Genomic DNA, 21,667 nt, shown 5'->3' with positions numbered 1-21,667 from the left:
CTTTACAGAGGTATACACCAATACAGATACACAACGGAGGGCTTTACAGAGGTATACACCAATATGGATACACACCAGAGGGCTTTACATAGGTATACACCAATACAGATACACAACGGAGGGCTTTACAGAGGTATACAGCAGTACAGATACACAACGGAGGGCTTTACAGAGGTATACACCAATACAGATACACAAAGGAGGGCTTTACAGAGGTATACACCAATACAGATACACAACAGCGCACTTTACGTAAGTATACACCAATACAGATACACAACGGAGGGCTTTACAGAGGTAAACACCAATACAGACACACAACAGAGGGCTTTACAGAGGTATACAGCAGTACAGATGCACAATGGAGCGCTTTACAGATGTATACACCAATACAGATACACAACAGCGCGCTTTACATAAGTATACACCAATACAGGCACACAACGGAGGGCTTTACAGAGGTATACACCAATACAGATACACAACGGAGGGCTTTACAGAGGTATACAGCAGTACAGATGCACAATGGAGAGTTTTACAGAGGTATATACCAATACAGATACACAACGGAGGGCTTTACAGAGGTATACAGCAGTACAGATGCACAATGGAGCGCTTTACAGATGTATACACCAATACAGATACACAACGGAGGGCTTTACAGAGGTATACACCAATACGGATACACAACAGAGGGCTTTACAGAGGTATACACCAATACGGATACACAACGGAGGGCTTTACAGAGGTATACACCAATACAGATACACAACAGAGGGCTTTACAGAGGTATACAGCAGTACAGATGCACAATGGAGATTTTTACAGAGGTATACACCAATACAGATACACAACGGAGGGCTTTACAGAGGTATACACCAATACAGATACACAACAGAGGGCTTTACAGAGGTATACACCAATACAGATACACAACGGAGGGCTTTACAGATGTATACACCAATACAGATACACAACGGAGGGCTTTACAGAGGTATACACCAATACAGATACACAACAGCGCGCTTTACATAAGTATACACCAATACAGATACACAACGGAGGGCTTTACAGAGGTATACACCAATACAGATACACAACGGAGGGCTTTACAGAGGTATACACCAATACAGATACACAACGGAGGGCTTTACAGAGGTATACACCAATACAGATACACAACGGAGTGCTTTACATAGGTATACACCAATACAGATACACAACGGAGGGCTTTACAGAGGTATACACCAATACAGATACACAACGGAGGGCTTTACAGAGGTATACAGCAGTACAGATACACAACGGAGAGTTTTACAGAGGTATACACCAATACAGATACACAACGGAGGGCTTTACAGAGGTATACAGCAGTACAGATGCACAACGGAGCGCTTTACAGAGGTATACACCAATACAGATACACAACGGAGGGCTTTACAGAGGTATACAGCAGTACAGATACACAACGGAGAGCTTTACAGAGGTATACACCAATACAGATACACAACGGAGGGCTTTACAGAGGTATACAGCAGTACAGATGCACAACGGAGCGCTTTACAGAGGTATACACCAATACAGATACACAAAGGAGGGCTTTACAAAGGTATACACCAATACAGATACACAACGGAGGGCTTTACAGAGGTAAACACCAATACAGGTACACAACGGAGGGCTTTACAGAGGTATACACCAATACAGATACACAACGGAGGGCTTTAAAGAGGTATACACCAATACAGATACACAACGGAGGGCTTTACAGAGGTATACACCAATACAGATACACAACGGAGGGCTTTACAAAGGTATACACCAATACAGATACACAACGGAGGGCTTTACAGAGGTATACACCAATACAGATACACAACGGAGGGCTTTACAGAGGTATACACCAATACAGATACACAACGGAGGGTTTACAGAGGTATACACCAATACAGACACACAACGGAGGGCTTTACAGAGGTATACAGCAGTACAGATACACAACGGAGAGTTTTACAGAGGTATACACCAATACAGATACACAACGGAGGGCTTTACAGAGGTATACAGCAGTACAGATGCACAACGGAGCGCTTTACAGAGGTATACACCAATACAGATACACAACGGAGGGCTTTACAGAGGTATACAGCAGTACAGATACACAACGGAGAGCTTTACAGAGGTATACACCAATACAGATACACAACGGAGGGCTTTACAGAGGTATACAGCAGTACAGATGCACAACGGAGCGCTTTACAGAGGTATACACCAATACAGATACACAAAGGAGGGCTTTACAAAGGTATACACCAATACAGATACACAACGGAGGGCTTTACAGAGGTAAACACCAATACAGGTACACAACGGAGGGCTTTACAGAGGTATACACCAATACAGATACACAACGGAGGGCTTTAAAGAGGTATACACCAATACAGATACACAACGGAGGGCTTTACAGAGGTATACACCAATACAGATACACAACGGAGGGCTTTACAAAGGTATACACCAATACAGATACACAACGGAGGGCTTTACAGAGGTATACACCAATACAGATACACAACGGAGGGCTTTACAGAGGTATACACCAATACAGATACACAAGGGAGGGCTTTACAGAGGTATACACCAATACAGATACACAACGGAGGGCTTTACAGAGGTATACACCAATACAGATACACAACGGAGCACTGTACAGAGGTATACACAATACAGATACACAACGGAGGGCTTTACATAGGTATACACCAATACAGATACACAACGGAGGGCTTTACAGAGGTATACAGCAGTACAGATGCACAACGGAGGGCTTTACAGATGTATACACCAATACAGATACACAACGGAGGGCTTTACAGAGGTATACACCAATACAGATACACAACGGAGGGCTTTACAGAGGTAAACACCAATACAGATACACAACAGCGTGCTTTACAGAGGTATACACCAATACAGATACACAACGGAGGGCTTTACAGAGGTGTACACCAATACAGATACACAACGGAGGGCTTTACAGAGGTATACACAAATACAGATACACAACGGAGGGTTTTACAGAGGTATACACCAATACAGATACACAACAGAGGGCTTTACAGAGGTATACACCAATACAGATACACAATGGAGGGCTTTACAGATGTATACACCAATACGGATACACACCGGAGGGCTTTACAGAGGTATACACCAATACAGATACACAATGGAGGGCTTTACAGATGTATACACCAATACGGATACACACCGGAGGGCTTTACAGAGGTGTACACCAATACAGATACACAACGGAGGGCTTTACAGAGGTATACACCAATACAGATACACAACGGAGGGCTTTACAGATGTATACACCAATACGGATACACACCGGAGGGCTTTACAGAGGTGTACACCAATACAGATACACAACGGAGGGCTTTACAGAGGTATACACAAATACAGATAAACAACGGAGGGTTTTACAGAGGTATACACCAATACAGATACACAACAGAGGGCTTTACAGAGGTATACACCAATACAGATACACAATGGAGGGCTTTACAGATGTATACACCAATACGGATACACACCGGAGGGCTTTACAGAGGTATACACCAATACAGATACACAACGGAGGGCTTTACAAGGTATACACCAATACAGATACACAACGGAGGGCTTTACAGAGGTATACACCAATACAGATACACAACGGAGGGCTTTACAGAGGTATACACCAATACAGATACACAACGGAGAGCTTTACAGAGGTATACACCAATACAGATACACAACGGAGGGCTTTACAGAGGTATACAGCAGTACAGATGCACAATGGAGAGTTTTACAGAGGTATACAGCAGTACAGATACACAACGGAGGGCTTTACAGATGTATACACCAATACGGATACACACCGGAGGGCTTTACATAAGTATACACCAATACAGATACACAACAGAGGGCTTTACATAAGTATACACCAATACAGATACACAACGGAGGGCTTTACAGAGGTATACACCAATACAGATACACAACGGAGGGCTTTACAGAGGTATACACCAATACAGATACACAACGGAGGGCTTTACAGAGGTATACACCAATACAGATACACAACGGAGGGCTTTACAGAGGTATACACAAATACAGATACACAACGGAGGGCTTTACAGAGTTATACACCAATACAGATACACAACGGAGGGCTTTACAGAGGTATACACAAATACAGATACACAACGGAGGGCTTTACAGAGGTATACAGCAGTACAGATACACAACGGAGGGCTTTACAGAGGTATACACCAATACAGATACACAACGGAGGGCTTTACAGAGGTATACACAAATACAGATACACAACGGAGGGTTTTACAGAGGTATACAGCAGTACAGATACACAATGGAGCTCTTTACAGAGGTATACACCAATACAGATACACAACGGAGGGCTTTACAGAGGCATACAGCAGCACAGATACACAATGGAGCGCCTTACAGAGGTAACAAGAGAACAGAAATACAGCGGGGGTAAGGATATAGGGGCAAAGGGGAGGGGTTCCAGCTGTACCGGGTGGCGGGGAGGAGAGGGGTGGCTGGCATCTCGCATTCAGGAGGCACGGGGGTGGCGTGATGGCCTAGGTGTTGAGGAGGAGAGACTTCTTAAAGAGGTAGGTCTTGAGTTCTTTTCTGAATTGAAGGAGCGTGTGGGCGAGTCTGATGCTGACGGGTAGGAGGTTCCATAGTCTTGGGGCGTAGGCAGAGGAGGCTTGTTTTCTGGGCCTTTCCTTTTTGCAGCGGCGGATTTCAAGTCTGCACATGTCCTGGCTTCTGGCGGTGCACTGTCCATCGTAGATACAGAGTTTCTCTGCGAGGTAGCTGGTTGAGTTGAGGGCGTCTGCCTTATAGATGATGCAACAAGACTTGAAGGGATTTGTGTGTGCATTGGAGGCCGATGAGGGCCGGGGTTACCTGGTCATATATGTGTAAACCCTTGAAGAGGCATGTAGGACATTTGATGGCGTTCAACACAAAACAAGGGGCATGAAGGTCAGGGTGTTGGGGTATCCATGGATATCCTGTTGCATGAACTCACTTTTGCACAGCTGTCTTGTTGCAAGCACCCCTCGCCATCTTACTGCCGGTCCAATAGCCTCATTTTAATTTCCTTGAAGTAGCGCTCTAGCTTTGGGTGTGTGCTTGGCTCCCACGACTTGTGAAGTCCTTTTTTACTTTCTTATTTTTTCTCCTCGTGCGGCAGAGCTCCAGCAGTGGGGTAGTGGGCATGCACAGCGCGCGCACCGCTGGCATGCCCATCTGCGCCCATCCACATGCAATACACACCTGAGATGACTAGCTATTGTGAACCATCCTGCTTTCCTTTCCCCCTGCCTAGGTGTGGACTGGTAGTGTGGGTGATGGCACTGCCTGATGTCATAGTCTTCTCGGGAAATGCTGGGGTTTGTGTGGAAGTGGCAGTTACCTTGGGCGATGGTGGCCGGTGGTCTGTGTCTTCCTAATATCTTGCGTCCTGATATCTTATGCACCTGTAATCCTAGTACCATGGAAGAATGCATTTGCCTGAAGCTTACCTGAGTCTCTGGCGTTGTCCCTCAGGAAGGTAGCCACTTCGTGGTGACACTAGCCTTGGCATTCTAGTCAATTTATCTGCAAACTATGATCCTACCCACTTGTTTCCCCATGAACTAGCCAGCACAGCCTAGCCAGGATGGTCTAACAAGTGGGGCATGATGCTAGTGTAGTTGGGCCCACTGCAGTGACGTTAACATCTGTAAATGCCCACACAGCCCTGCTAAGTGGGCCTTTACAGAATCTGGGTGGGCCTTGCCCTCTCGAGCGCTACCTTGTTTACGCTTCTAGATTGCACTGCAGCCAAACCCGCTCGTGTGGTTCTCTGACGTCATGGATATCACAATTGCCCCTGACAGTAGTCACACCGTCTCTCACTCTAACATTTTAAATGTACATGTGATTAATCCTCGTTCCATAACTAAGCATTAATTCAAACTTTTTGATATGATCACTTCTACTTCGGATGGTCTTGTTTGTATAACTCAAGGTTGGCTTGTGTAAAATCCCAGACTGCCTGTCCACGTCGTTAGGTTGGAGGGTTTCTGGCTTTTCCATTCACACGCTTTTGGTGGGTGTCATCCGCCAACAACAAAATCGTCTGTTTCCATCCGCCCAGGGGACAAAAAAGGGTGAGTGCTCTGGGACTTTGACTCAGGCAGTCCAATGGATAAGAAGACAATGGATATGTAGAGGTTTAAGGTTTGAGGGAGTAATAAATCGCTTTGGAGTGGTGAGAATAATAAGGAGATACAGAACCCTGGCTCCTGGTCTGTGCGCCTCTTATTGGAAGCAAGTGGCTCAGTGTTTTGCTTTCCTGGTCACACATCAAAGTTTCCCGGAAGCTCTGGCCCTCACCTTATAAGTGCACTGTCTTCTGGCTATAATATTTGTCAAGTGTTAGGCTTTTTCTGGAGTAGAAATACGTTTTGAAACCACAACATTCAGAATTGTGACCCGTCATCTCTCCAACAAAACTGTTAATATTCCCCAAACCCCCAAGCCACTAAACATTGAAAACTAAGATGTCCGTCCTAGGATTGAGTGTCATTCGTAAATGCATGGCCAATATGCCGAAACAGACGTCCACCTGCCCGGTGATCAATATTGAGCAGGAAGATTTAATCAGCGTTAAATGTCCGCCCGCAGGTCGTCCCGTGAAACCCTTTTTGGCGGATTGAAAGGTGAGAATAAAACCATTGATCAGGGGAGATTCCATAAACCGGTATCTGGTCTTTTCATCGAACACCTTTCCATCGAACACCTTTCCATCAAAAAATATGAATTGAAATGCCTATCCATCAAAAAGCATATTCATTGAATAATTTTCAATGGTTAATTTCATTGGATAGGGTTAGGGTTAGGGTTTAGGGTTGGGGCTAGAGTGAGATTTAGGTTTAGATTAAGAGTTGGAATAAGGGTTAGGTTAGGGTTAGGGCTGGGGGTGGGGTTAGGGTTAGGGTTGCGGCTAGGGTTAGATTATGGGTTAAGTTAAGGGTTAGATTAGGGTTAGGGTTGGGGCTAGGGTTAGATTAAGCGTTAGATTAAGTGTTGGGTTAGGAGTTACGGCTAGGGTTAGATTTAGAGTTAGATTAAGAGTTAGAATAGGGTTAGGGTTAAGGGGGATGGGCAAGGGGGTTGCGAGAGTTGGGGGAAACCCCCCAATATACAAAAAAACATGAAAACGTTACAAGGAGCTGGCCAGTGTCGAAAATTCAGCACTGGACAGCTCCATGTAACATTTTAATGTAGAAAATAAATGCATCAAAATACTATTTTTTACAATTAAAAGTATGTATCCATTCGATGGAAGTTTCGATGGATATGAACTTTTAATGTAAAACATAGAATTTCAATGCTTTTATTTTCGATGCATCTTTTTCGATGCATTGTCATTTTTACACCATAAGCCATGTTTCCTGTAGGTTGATTACAGTTTGGGATTTAAGGAGTGAGCTCACCCACAGATTGGTAAAAAGATGAGGGTGACCAATGGTATTCCACGAGAGAAAACATAGATCATAAGATTTGCTGTTAGGGTGACTGAGAGGACTCTGCCCCTTTGGATCTACTTAGTGCTCCAGCCACCCAAGACCACTCTCTAGACATGTCAACCTCAGTATTTATGCTTGCAAAGAACTGGATCAATCTAGAAGAACCTGTTTTCTGGTCACAAGAAATCACAGTATTTTTGCACGACATCCCAGTCCCTTGCACATCATGCGACGGGACAGCAGAGGGCGAAGGGTGCCAAAGCCTTCCAAAGCATCTCCGCAGATCCAGGCGTCCGTTTCTTCTTGCAGGAGGCTTGTAGTTCGGTAAGAAAACAGGTGATTGACCTGGAATGGATGCAGAGCTCCTTCTCTTACCCAAGATTAGCTTTGCCTCAAAATCGAGGACTTCCAGTTGAAGATCTGCTGTCTTGCAGGCATCCCAGATGTGGACCAATCACGGTCCATGGTGGTCTCAGTCATTCAGGCACTCCAGGCATGCTGGCTCCAGTAGTGTGGATTGGGACCAGACAGTCCCAGCTCGCTTCCTGGGCACACACACGTGACTGGCAGAAGCCTGCGAAAGAGATCGGTTTTTGTGGGAGGCTGCATGCCCAAATAAGGAAAACCCGGGTTATGCAGTATGAACCAGTAAAAAGAAGTAAAACATTATGAAAAGTAACTGCTGCCACCAGTTTGTCCCAGGTACACTCGTACAATCACCTAAAAATGCTCTGAAGGTGTCTAGGGTCGTAAAACAAAAAGGGACCCCAGCGCACGGTACTGGAAGGTACATTGTGCACTGTTAAAAAGTTACCAAGAAATGGCAACATAGTCAAAGACTAAGGGAAACAGAGTTTCCCAGTACTGACAGTCTGAAGGACGTGTCAGTTTCCCCAGAACAAGTGAGCACCAGCTCATGGGAGTTCAGCTGAAGGCTGGGCTCCACTGAAAAGAAAATGGATAGGAAAGCAAAACAAAAGCAAAATGTTTGGGGGAGGTCCATAAATAGAGGAAAAATTACACATAAATGAAATCTTTCTTAACAGCCATCCAAGCTACCCTTCCTGGACCCCTCAGGACCCAATGGCCTTCTTTCCTTGGGGAGCACAATGGGCTGCGCTCTACCCAAGGAGTCCTTCAGGATGCTAAACGTGGTTGTGCACGATGGTTTCGTTAGCACTCCATCTTTCAAACTTTATTTGACATTCTAATGCTCTTCTGATTCAAATCATTATTATTAGAACAGTGGTTATTTGGCACGGTTCTTTCTACGTCGGATTCCACGTCCGGAGACAATGGATGGAATGGATTTCTGCACATCATGACTGATGGTAGGTCTATAGGTCAGGGCATCCGAGTCAAGTGTCTGCACAGCATATTCCCCCACACTAGTGGAGATGCCTGATTGCGTTAAATCAACCCCCGGAATACCACAGTGAGGAGTCGGATCAGCAACAATCGCACCATCCTACCTGATTACATTGGCAGTATTGGCAACTACAGAACCCAGTTTCCCAGCTCACGAAACCCAACTTGCTCTCCTCATACCCTATCCTGTGGTTCACACTCACCACATGGGCAATTATATTCCGGTCCAAATCATTCGTCTTTGTGTTGCCATTCAAGGCCATGGACGCCAATGGCCGCTTTATAAATAGATTCATGAATTTCCTTGTGGCTTGTCTTGTGCACCTGAGTAGCGGCATGTTTTTTGATTTCTTTGGTTGTTTTATAACTATTGTTTGAGTGCGTGCCAGCCCACCAGGACCCTCTCTAATATCCAAATGTTCTACCCCATTTACGCTAAGAGCGGGAGAGGTGACATCCCCAATCATTCTCGCACCCACGCTAGGTTGCTCCCATGGAGTTTGACACTCCAAGAACGTTGCATTGCCCACCTTACCTATATGCAAGAAGCTCCTCTGTACACCCTCCACTACCACATCCACTCGGTCTGAGGCACTCCGATCCCCCCGCTCTCCCATTAAGACTCCTCCAGAAATGTGTGTTATTTAAGATCGTAGATGACACTTCCACCCTCTATCCTTTGTTGTAGCAAATGGCCCAGTATTATCATCCCTTTCTGGGGAGTTCTCTGAGGGACCTGTTCACTGCTGTCTACCACTAAACTCTTTTAAACGACTGTAGACCATGGGGTTCTTAATATGTATACATTTACACAGAAGTGATTCTAACATGATGGAGTTAGATTTCATCTCAAGCTTAATCCCTTCGTACAGGGAAACAAGGGAACATGCCACTTGATTTATTTCTGTGAGGGTGTCCTTCGGCTCCCCCTTAGAGCCTTCTCCAGCTGATGAAACCTAGTCGAAGGTCTGTGAGGAGGTAGATCAACAGGTGTAGATGAGCTTGAGGAGGAGGAGGAGGAGCAGGAATGAGACCGCTGCGCTGTGCATCCATCATTGAAGAGGATGAGGGGGATTTCTCTGTATGTTTATGAGAAAGGATCAGTAGGGAAACATGTCAATCAGAAACAGGTGCAGGAGAGTGCCGCAAAGAGGCACCCCCATGAGCCAGACTCTGAGCAGCAGAAGCTTGTATTCCACAATCGCGCTGCCCCACAGGAGTAGAGGAAACATGATAATAATCAGTGATTTTCCTATGTTTTTCCGCTACAGGAGCACTCGTAGTTCATTAACTCTCTGACAAGTTCAATATTATTGCTGGCGAAATGATTCCAAAAGGCACCACATCTACTGGTGAGGGCGGAAGAGGTAGGCCAATTGCAATGATCATTGCTTGCTCTGTGATATGGCCCAAATTGAAGGAATAAAACCCAACCATTCCCCTTCCACTGCTCAGGTCATATTCATAGAGTCAAGAAACCAGACTAAAAGGTGGAAGGGGGGTTACTTAAAATCGAGCAAGATGCAACTGTTTAAAATTCAAATTAGGAGTAGACGGATAAAATGTAATTTACCACCTTACCGCCCAACTGCCTAACTGTCAAATGATCCGCTCCCTCGTGAAAATATTTGCCTGCCCCTTGGAAACCCTCTCATTGGTCTTGGACGGGGAACATACCCATCCATCCACCCCTGTGTCATACCCGATTGACTGTGTCCCTGTTGTCCCAATCACCCCTGCTAGACCTCCATAGAATTCATAATTACTACCCCTTCTAGACAAATCTTCGCCAATCTTCTTCTTGTGCTTGTCCTACACTCTCCCTCTCTTTATTTATCTTTTCTTTCAAAAATGCATAGTATGTGCTTGAATCTTTGGACAACTCTTGGCCTCCACTCCTACTACCTTATCTAAATCATGTTGGGTTTCCTTACAGAGTCCTTTCTTTAGCATGTGATAAAAGATTGCCATACTTTGATCCCATCCTTCTCCTATCTCTGCTCTCCACATCTCCTGAATTGACTGGATATGTGTGGCAGGATCATCCTCTAATTTCCTTGTCTTCGTTAATATTGAATTTATATCTGGCGTATCTGGATACATAATTTGCAGGCGCCCCCCAAACCTGTGCCCTATAATTGTAAAAAAGCTGCTCCATCATGATTATTTGTTTCTAATTGAATTCCCGGATATCCCACTTTTTTCCAAAGCTGATCTGACCACTCCCCCATCAGAGCCACAAATAGGCTTTTCATATCCCCTATGGCCAACGTGACAGTGGTGGTTTGTTTCTCCAATGCATAAATCCACTTCCCCACTCCTGCAGTGAGCAAAGGGAGTATCTTTATCTGGTTATTCCGGTTCATGTGTGACAACGGGGCATAATACGCCCTTCCCCGACCCTTCTGGAGTAACTGTAACTGAGTTACACTCAATTCAACTAGGGAGTTCCCCATCACCACCCTACTACTTGCTACGGCAATGTGAGTACCCTGACGTGTCCTATGATTCCATGGTCTATTACCTATCGCTGCTACTGGAGTGGGAGGTACGGTGACTACACCCTGCTCTCCCTGCTCAACATCCTATCTTCTTCCTCTTCATCATCTACTCCAGCTACCACATACGCTGGGCTTTCTACAGGAACAGAAGCATACTCAATACTATCATCGGGTGCCATCTCCCATCCTCCCTGCTCAAGCCTTGTACCTGTGGCAGTATCCTCGCCCTGCAACCTTACTGATAACTGATTCATCCAGGCTCGGAAGAGTCTGCCCATGCCTCCACTTTCCTCCTTCTCCCGCTCTTCATCTCTTTGCCGTCATAGCAGCACTACCTCTTCCTCCGCTATCCTTAGAGTTTCTTTCATTTTTTCCCACTTGTGTGTCTCTGCACCTTTCTGCAGCCTATCCTCAATCCTAGCAGGAAAAGTCCTGACCTCCTCCATCTCCCTCGTTCTTGGTCATCTATCCATGCTTCAAGCTGCCAGTGCCACTCTCTCTCGTTCCTCCACCCTTAATCTGTCTGCTAATCTAGCAGTCGAGGGAGTTGCTCCCTTTACGCTCTTCATTCGGAATCCCCCCACAGCCTTAACCATTGCAGGAGTTACCTTCCCACTTCGTTCAAAAACCCAATTCTTAGAAGCCGTAACTGATGAAGGCATTACCTGTACCCGTCTCGTAGCCACTGAAGTAGCCGCTAGGGGAAAAGGGGAGGCACAAACTCAGGGTCTGTATACCCCTCTGTGGGTGAAAAAGGAAAGCACCCATAGGGGGGAGGTTTAGAAGGAATTCCCACACCCCCCTTTTTTGGCCCCTCTTCCAGGATTTTAACACTGTGGCCCCTCCTGCCTATTTCATACATCCTCCATAGCTCTAGGATATATAACTGCTTTTCTAATTTCGAGCCCTTGTGCTTTGTAGTAAAAAAGGTATGCAGGTTCTCCAATATCCCCGTACCATAGGTTCCCTCAACAGGCCAAGAATGTATAATTTTCCATTACTTTCCTGCAACAATTCCCTATGGTACTTTTGAATGTTCGCTTTATAGCCGGGAAACACCTGGCACAAATGATTCAATGGAGTTTCCATACTTCACCCCAAGTTATCAAAAATAATTTCACTAAAACCCAATACCGAGCCGAATCGGCGGCACAAAAAAAATAATTTCACCCAAAGAACTCCCTTTTTACCCATATCCAATTCCTTAGTTATGCTACACACTCACATGCTCATTTAAACCGCAATTACCTCACTCAACTATTCACTTCAATTCTACTTCTGACTCGTACACAAAAGACAGCATCTTATCAAAAAACACTCTGTTGGCCAATATCTCTGCAATATCCCTACCACTCGAGCATAGGAGGGATACAATGCTTTCCACTACAGCACCGCTGCTCTCACCTCTCTCTTCTTTCACTAGTACAGTCTTCTCTACTACAAAACTATCTTTCCCTGACTACAGGAAGTTTCCCCTTCTCTACTTCGACTAACCAAGAAAATCGAGGCGAGGTCTCTGCCTGCATGGCTAATGCACGAGAATGGGGCCTACTTCAGAAAGTTATCTACAATTGGATTTACCATAAGATGCCATCCCACCTTCAGGTTAGGTTTACAGCCACCCAGACAAGCAAACTAAAGGGTATCAGGACACGCCTCACACTGGGCATGTGGGGTAGGATACCTCACACCGATACCTCACACCTCTAAAGTAATAAACTAGGAAAAATTATATACAAGGACTTACAACACAGAACCGTTCAACCACTCGATCAAAACTTAGACTTTCCCACTCTCTAGAACCTTGACTAATTCCAAAACCCCGTATTCTAATTCCACCCTTACAAAAACTTTAAATCATAAGAAACAACCCTCTTTCCCTTACCTCCAAAAGTACATTCACACGACCTGAAGCGCTCTGATGTAGTGCTCCGTCAAGTCACCCTGCACATCTGGACCACGGCACCACTTCTTGGGGAGGAGACAGATCATTAACCAATATTGCGTCTGCCAACCACTCTTTTTCACCGTGCATGGAAGACTGGTCCCTACGGTGAGGTGCTGCAGCTGAGTGGTGTGGACAGAAGACCCCCAACGTCTCAGAAAACCTGGGATTCCTTTGTGGTTTCCAAATTTGTGGGGGCAGACCCGTAATTACCTCAGCCCAAACTGGGTCCACCACCTGAGGAATGAGTGCACGTTTTGCATGTAAAACAAGTTTATTATACTCATATCTGGGGAGAAGTTGGATGGTACTGTAGGACCAAACTAACGCAAGTCTCAATGAACAACATAAACTGATACATTTTATTAAATTTTAGGAACAGCCAAAACACTCCCAGATATTTTATTAGCACCCACCCCTCAAACATGATTGGACAAAACCATTAAAATGAAGTTCCATCTTTCCTCAATTAATTATTTCTCATTGGTCATCAACACTCTTTACTACCATTTTATGGTTGTGTTTGAAGTCCGCCTTTGCTGGGGAATGGTCCGTGGTAGGTTGTGACATCATGGCACAATAAAGCATTCACATATATCATAATTCATTACTTATTAATAACTAGCCTAAAGCCCTTTAACCTTAAGTGTGATTGCACACGGGCCGCTCAGATATCTTAGCAATACGAGGAAGGGCTGAACAAACAGGTTCTCTTTGAACTACCGATTGTGATCTCATCTACCCCAGCTGCTGGCTCCTTTTAAGATATTTGAATTTATGCAACCCCCATTCCAGCATGTACAGCCTCTAGTTTCACCCTGAGAAAACAATTGAACAGCAGACACCCTTTTTTGCCATCCCAAACAAATGGTCAAACCCCTCTGTGCGACTTCAATGCAAAAGGCAAGATTACATCTGTTCCTTGCGGAACTGTTGAACCATAAACCAATACTTCCTGCTCGATGGCTGACCTTCTACTAGATGACTTGTTCTTCATCCTTCAAACCCAGGCCCGCAAAACCAGAACCTCCCAGCTGCCTAAAATTCATCGTGCAACTGCTAACTGCAAAGCTGGAATAGATTCACAAAACCCCACGACATGCAGATTTATATACACTCCTTATAAAAACTCCATTTATATGTTCCTCTGTGTGTATATCTTATAAAAATTATTCTCGCTTTACCACGGAATTTCAGGATAGGGCCCCCTCTTCATGCGCATTGAAAACCTCTCTGACTACCATTTTCCATGTACTTCAGCGCACCGCCCGTGTAGATCGTGTTCATGTTACATTTGTGATTTTAACATATCATTCTATGCACGTTCAAATCTGATATGTATCAGTTCTATGCGGAAATAACACTAAAAGTAACCATAATTAACTGCACTCGATACATATGAGGTTGTAACATTGCACTCAGTTCACCGCCACCCCACACATCAATATGGAGCATGCAACATGAACCCCTTGTAATCATAGGGACCCTTCCTGACCACCCCGACAAGCTCAAGGACATTCCCATTTGACATTATATTGAGTTTAATGAGTGAGGGTTAGTTTAGGATTTTTGGACACAGGAAAGATAACTCTTTTTATTTGACATCCTGACACAGACGTTAGTTCTGTTGAGCCAGTGAAACCCCTCATAGAGTTAGGGTTAGATAGGATTTCCCCAACCCTTCTTTTTCATTTGAAACTAAAAGTCTTTGATAATCACTGCAAATGCCTCTGTGTCGGAGTCTTACTCTTGATCCCTCACGCATGGTGCCACAAGTGGGATCCGGCTCAGCTGACACAAACTGGGGGACCCTCAAATTTATAAAGCTTATTGAGCGACTACAAATCCATCTGTAGCCACTAAATAGGCCATTGGCTTTGACCTAGACAGTAGCTGAGAAGAAACCTTACAGCCAGGAGACCCCTTATTACTCCCCACATATCTGGTCCTGAAAGGAACCTATATACGGTTGACATCTAAATCTGATTTAGCTTGGAGGCATGGTTTAGATGTCATGATGGAAGCAGTCGACCCCAACTACGGGGGGATGTGCAGATCCTACTTCAGAACATTGTGAAAAACCTCTCCACCAGAGGTAGACTGTAATGTTGGACTAGATAAAGTATTTGTAAGGTCGGGCAAGTGTGGGCTTTGACTTTGTAGGAAAAAATGCTAGTTGTTAAGGACCCAATTTGACTACCTATGTCATTCAATCTTGCAAGAAGGTCTGTGCATGCTTAAAAGGCCGGTCACAAACATATCAGAAGCCTTGTGACCAGTTGATCGAGATTCCTTCATGGGAAACATTTTGGAGAGGCGCTAGACCGGAGAGGGAGAGAGGATGGATGGACCGGTAGGTGCTATATCAATGCTATCTTAAGACCTTCTACTAATGTCTTAACCTGATGACCTTACCACCTAAATGAAGAATAAATCAGATTATAATTGCAATCTGGTTTCAGAGGCATCTTTGCCTGCTACCTTTGAATATGACAGAAATGCCCTGTGTTATGTGAAGTTAATTTAAAGGCTATGCAACGTCCACCGAATGGTGAGACAGTGTGAAGCGTTGGCCTCCATGTGGACTGCATCCTGCACCTGCAGGGAATGGCAGTTATGCCTACAGACCACAAACCAGTGGTTAGTATATTGGAGCAAACAAGCTCAGGCAACCCCTCTCCCAGGCCAATCGGCATGGCTTGGAAAATCCAGAAATTTCAAGTCACAATCAAATATATGCCGACTGACAGAAAAATGGTTTGCCCAGACAGATGTCTCTTTCCCGGATGCTGGAAGAATTTGGACTCCTACAATCAGCATTCAATGTGTCCTAGCCATGGGCTGTTCTGGTTTCTCTCTTGGGACCTTCCACTCAGAGCTCTAGCGTTTAAAATTCCTTGTCAGTGTGGCTTCCTTACTTTATGTGAGGTATTTTCACTGTACGTCGTCGCTATGGTTTCCTCAGTCCATTCAAGGATTTCACATTCTGAATCCCAGCATGCAATGGTTCTGATTGCTCTGGTTCCCCCAGTTCATTCCAGGACCCCACGCTCTCTGTCCCAGCATGCAATGGTTCTGATTGCTCTGGTTCCCCCAGTTCATTCCAGGACCTCACGCTCTCAGTCCCAGCATGCAATGTTTCTGATCGCTATGGTTTCTCCAGTTCATTCCAGAACCTCACACTCTCAGTCCCAGCATGCAATGTTTCTGATCGCTATGGTTTCTCCAGTTAATTCCAGGAACTCACCCTCTCAGTCCCAGCAGGCAAAGTTTCTAATCACCACGGTTTCTCCAGTTCCTTCCAGGACTTTAAGCTCCTAGTCCCAGCATGCAATTCTTCTGATCGCTATGGTTTCTACAGTTCCTTCCAGGACCTTACGCTCCTAGTCCCAGCATGCAATTCTTCTGATCGCTATGGTTTCTACAGTTCCTTCCAGGACCTTACGCTCCTAGTCCCAGCATGCAATTCTTCTGATCGCTATGGTTTCTACAGTTCCTTCCAGGACCTTACGCTCCTAGTCCCAGCATGCAATTCTTCTGATCGCTATGGTTTCTACAGTTCCTTCCAGGACCTTACGCTCCTAGTCCCAGCATGCAATTCTTCTGATCGCTATGGTTTCTACAGTTCCTTCCAGGACCTTACGCTCCTAGTCCCAGCATGCAATTCTTCTGATCGCTATGGTTTCTTCAGTTCATTCCAAGACCTCACACTCTCAGTCCCAGCATGCATTCAACGTTTCTGATCACTATGATTTCTCCAGTTCATTTCCAAAGCTTACGGTCTGAGTCCCAGAATGCAATGTTTCGGAATGCTATGGTTTCTCCAGTTAATTTCAGGCCCTCGTGCCCTCAGTCCCAGCTTGCAATGTTTCTTTACGCTATGGTTTCTCCAGTTCATTCCAGGACCTCACAATCTCAGTCCCAGCATGCAATGTTTCTGATCACTTTGGTTTCTCCAGTTCATTCCAGGACCTGATACTGTGAGTCCCAGCTTGCGATGTTTGTGATATCTATGGTTGCCCCTGTTCATTCCAGGACCTCACGCTCTCAGTCCCAGCATGCAATGTTTCTGATCGATTTGATTTCTCCAGTTTATTTTAGAACCTCACATTCCGAGTCCCAGCAGGCAATCTATCTGTTTGCTATGATTTCTCCAGTTCATTCCAGAACCTCACGCTCCCCGTCCCAGCATGCAATGTTTCTGATCGCTATGGTTTCTCCAGTTCATTCCAGGACCTGATACTCTGAGTCCCAGCATGTAATGTTTCTGATCACTATGGTTTTCCCAGTTAATTTCTGGACCTCATGCTCTCAGTCCCAGCATGCAATGTTTCTTTACGCTACGCTTTCTACAGTTCATTCCAGAACCTCATGCTCTCAGTCCGAGCATGCAATTTTTCTGATCGCTATGATTTCTCCAGTTCATAGCTCGACCTCATGCTCTCAGTCCCAGCAGGCAATGTTTCTGATCGCTATGGTTTCCCCAGTTCATTCTAGGACCTTACGCTCTCAGTCCCAGCATGCAATGTTTCTGATCACTATGGTTTCCCCAGTTAATTTCAAGACCTGAGTATCTCGTTTGCTCTGTTGTTGTATATTCCCCACTGTTCCTGCTCTCCCTTATTCCTTATTGGTTGTGCTCTGCAGGCCACGTGACCAGAACTTTGTAGAAGTACTGAGCGCCTTTAAAAGGTTTTCACAAGATAGCAAAGCCCCATTCTTGCAGACCATGGCCCTGTACGTTTCTCTTGTGCTCCTTGCATTTTCCCTGGTGTTTATTTCATTTTAATTGGTGCTGTGTATTTCGTTTGCTCCGTTGTTGTATATTCCCCACTGTTCCCGCCCTCCCTTGTTCCTTATTGGTCAGCTCTGCAGACAAACTGACTGAAATGTTACTCTTCAGTGGCTCCCCCAAGGCAGCCTTGCCCGGGCAGTCAGTGAAGGGCCACAGTAAAGGGCAGCTTCCTCCTGGGCACTTCCCTCCCTATTTGCCCCTGTTCGCCCTAGGATGCCTGATGGACCATCCAACAACAACAACAAATGTAAGGTTGGTACGGGCGGTGAACACAGCCATTACTGTGCTTAATTAAAACCCTGCCACTTTTACATTACTACCTGTAACAGGCACTGTAATGATTGACATTCTGCACTGTAGTTCACCTTGCACTCCCACCACATCAGAGCTAGAAGATTGGGTAGGGTAGTCAAGCTGTGACAGAGGGGAGGCATTCATTGCACTGCGTAAGGTTTTCATTCGATTTCCGGGCTGCCTTATACTCCTCACATTTGGTTCATCTCACTCCATGCATAGTACAGGTTTGAATCTAGGTGCATTTTCCCACTACTGTATGTTTTGAATCTAGGTGCATTTTCACTTCGCTGAAGGTTCTGAATCTAGGTGCATTTTCACTTCACTGAAGGTTTTGAATCTAGGTGCATTTTCACTACACTGAAGGTTCTGAATCTAGGTGCATTTTCACAAGAATGAAAGTTTTGAATCTAGGTGCATTTTTCCCACAACTGTAGATTTAGAATCTAGGTGCAGTTTTCCCCACTACTAAATGTTTTGAATCTAGGTGCAGTTTTCCCACCAATGTATGTTTTGAATCTAGGTGCATTTTCACTACATTGAAGGTTCCGAATATAGATGCATTTTTCCCATCACTGTATTTTTTTTAATCTAGGTGCATTTTGCCTACACTGAAGGTCTGAATCTAGGTGCATTGTCACTACACTGAATGTTTTTGTTTTGAATCTAGGTACATTTTTACCACAACTGTAGGTTTAGAAACTTGGTCCACTTTTTCCCACTACTGAATGTTTTGAATCTAGGTGCAGTTTTCCCACAACTGTATGTTTTTAATCTAGGTGCAGTTTCCCTCCACTGTAGATAAAGTGCCATAATCTATAAAGACATCCACCATATCAGGCCCACACCCCACACATGGGAAGGGAATGCAGACATACTATCGGCCAAACTATCCCTCTCTCACAACAACACCATTAACATTCACGTCATCTACCGGCCTCCAGGACTCCCAACCGATTTTCAAGGGCAAATCACGCATATTCTCAGCGAAAACCTAAAAAAATCCACCAAAACCTTACTCCTAGGTGATCTTAACCTAGGCTATAATGACCCAAAGGACAAAACAGCAACCTCCTTCCTCAAGGACCTCTCCAACCTAGACTTCACACAAAAAATCCTGTCACCCACCCACTCCAAAGGCAGAACTCTTGACTGGCTGGCCGACCATAACTGTAACTCCTCTATCACATCCAACACATTCCTCCCTTGGACAGATCACAGCTGCATACAATTCTCTATCCCTACGTTACCTACCAGAAAAACACCAGTACATAAATCCGCCACCCTAGCCAGAAGCTCCAAAAAGTTAACTGCAGACAATCTACTCCCCCTTCTCAACACCCCATGCCTCGCCCCTCCTTTCCCTCAAGATCCTAACATCCTAGCAGACATACTCAAGGATACGCTCACCAATGCTATAAACTCCATCGCTCCTCTAGAAGAGAAAAAAGAAAAAAAATCCTTCCACTCAAACGCATGGTTCACAGAGGACCTCCAAGCTCTGCGTGACAAAAAGCGCCAAGCACTTAAAAACTGGCAGGCCAACCCATGCGACATCACCAAAGACTTATTCAAAGTCACTGCAAAAAAATACAAAACCGCCATCTTCAATGCCAAATCTGAATCATACAACCGTCGAATACTAGACTCAAAGTGCCACTCAAGAGAACTCTTCTCTATCTTTAAAGAGCTCACAGTGCCTCCCACTTCCTCTGACGAGATCATCAAGGATGAAGGCTGGTGCAACAGTATCCAAGCCGCCATGCTCAACAAAATAGACCTCTTACAAAACAAAATCCGCGACCACTACAATACCTTGCCAAAACAGAGTCGACACTTAGATTCCCAATCCCATAGCAAAACCACTAACATTCCCAAATTTGCCTTTAAAGAAGTTTCAGAACTAGAAGTCCTGGACATACTGAAACATCTGAAACCATCGACTTGCAAAGCCGATACATGCCCCCCTAAATTAATCAAGGACTGCGCTGAACCACTTGCCCCAATCATTACCGCATTCATTAATGCCTCATTCAAGTCCTGCTCTGTCCCAGACAGTCTTAAAGAAGCCTGGGTGCGCCCACTTCTAAAAAAGCCCACTCTCGACCCCACGATGCCTAACAATTACAGACCTATAACAACTGTCCCCTTCCTTCTCAAGATTCTAGATAAAGTGGCACACAGCCAAATCCAACTATACCTCGAATCTAACTCCATCCTAGGCACCAGACAGTCAGGCTTCCGCAAAGGTCATGGAACAGAGACTGCTTTGCTGGACCTAAAAAACCAAATAACCAAGATATTGGACAAAGGTAAACCCGCCCTTTTACTTCTCCTCGACCTCTCTGCGGCATTCGACCTAGTGGACCACAAGACCCTCACCTCACACCTCTCCCACTCCGCACATTTCTCTGACCAAGCCACCTCCTGGATAACCTCATTTCTTGAAGGGAGGGCCATGAAAGTCTTTTCAAACATTTCGAGCGCAACACCATCCATAATACACTGCGGTGTCCCTCAAGGCTCCTGTACAGCACCTACGCTTTACAATCTATTCACTAAGCCCCTATTCGAGAAACTTGATGCACTTGGGATTGCCTACACCAACTACGCCGACGACACCCAAGTGCTCCTCCCTCTATCAGGCTCATACCACAAAGACGCCCTAGCTCTAAAACTCATATATGCCACCATTCAAGCCTGGATGGCCACTAACGGCCTATGTCTTAACGGGGATAAGACTGAAATCCTTATCCTCGGCCAAAAATCCACACTGGCCAGGCTAGACAGCTGCTATGCCAATTTCAACATCGACAACTGCACTATCCCAGTCCTATCCTCTGTGAAAACGCTAGGGGTCTACATTGATGCAACCCTGTCCATGGACAAACAAGTTAGTGCCATTGTCTCCGCATCTGCACTAAGCACTAAACTCATCAACGCCATTAAACCATTCCTTTCCAAAGAAAACTGCCTTTCAATAGCAAGAGCTACCATAGGCGCTAAACTTGACTATTGCAATGCACTTCTAGCCGGCACCTCTGAAAAAAACCTAAACAAACTCCAGGTCACCCAAAATAACGCTCTAAGAGCAGCACTAAACATCTCCAAAAGGGACCACATCTCACTGGCAAGGCAATCAGTTCACTGGCTCCCTGTCAAAGAA

The sequence above is a fragment of the Ambystoma mexicanum genome, chromosome 4q, assembly GCF_040938575.1.
Source record: "Ambystoma mexicanum isolate Mex_15411 chromosome 4q, UKY_AmexF1_1, whole genome shotgun sequence".
Taxonomy (NCBI): domain Eukaryota; kingdom Metazoa; phylum Chordata; class Amphibia; order Caudata; family Ambystomatidae; genus Ambystoma; species Ambystoma mexicanum.
The sequence above is the reverse complement of the archived record's forward strand: the minus strand, read 5'-3'. Positions refer to the sequence as shown.